This window comes from Octodon degus, unplaced genomic scaffold (assembly GCF_000260255.1).
Source record: "Octodon degus isolate 3935 unplaced genomic scaffold, OctDeg1.0 scaffold00124, whole genome shotgun sequence".
In the NCBI taxonomy this organism is placed as follows: domain Eukaryota; kingdom Metazoa; phylum Chordata; class Mammalia; order Rodentia; family Octodontidae; genus Octodon; species Octodon degus.
Genome location: NW_004524700.1, coordinates 2380692 through 2381441, shown reverse-complemented (window position 1 = coordinate 2381441; position 750 = coordinate 2380692).

Genomic DNA, 750 nt, shown 5'->3' with positions numbered 1-750 from the left:
TCATAACATCATAGCACAAAACATTACTCATCTGTTTTCTGTGATGCTGATATAAATAAGTTTACTGAGTTGACAGTCATGTAAAAGTTTAGCACATGCAATTATGTATAATTCACAATAATAATGATATTAAATGACTATGTTACAGGTTTTGTGTGTATTACACTATAATTTTTAGCATGTTCACTATGACTCTTCATTGCATTAAGAGGCCATGTTAAATGACTGATCTACACTACAGTAAACATTATGATGTTTGCAGAACAATAAAATCACTTAACAGTATCTTTCTCAGAACATGTTCCTGCCACTAAGCAACACATAACTATCATATGTAAACCAAACAGTTGATGCTGCTTGACTTCCCAAGAAATTAAATGTATTGGAAAGTAAAGCTGAGTTAGCATAGTTTTGAACTATTAGATGGACTACTGGATCAATCATCAATTTGTGCTCTAGATCCATTCAAGTTATTCAAGTTTTATAACTTGCATTAAAGAATTATAGGTGCCTACATGGAGATTTTCTTTTTAAAAAATTAGCATAAAACTGATGACCAACAACACAGATGTAATGGGAGAAGGCAGTTTGTTTCACTGAAGAGTGAAACAACTTTTATCAGGAGATCATGGAGCATTTTAATGAAAGTGTGTCAGAAAGAATCTGTTATAGGATTTGGATTTTGCTTGGGTAACTTAGGAAAAGGTTTAAGGTGGTAAGGATGTATTCTAGATTAGGTGCTATAATAAA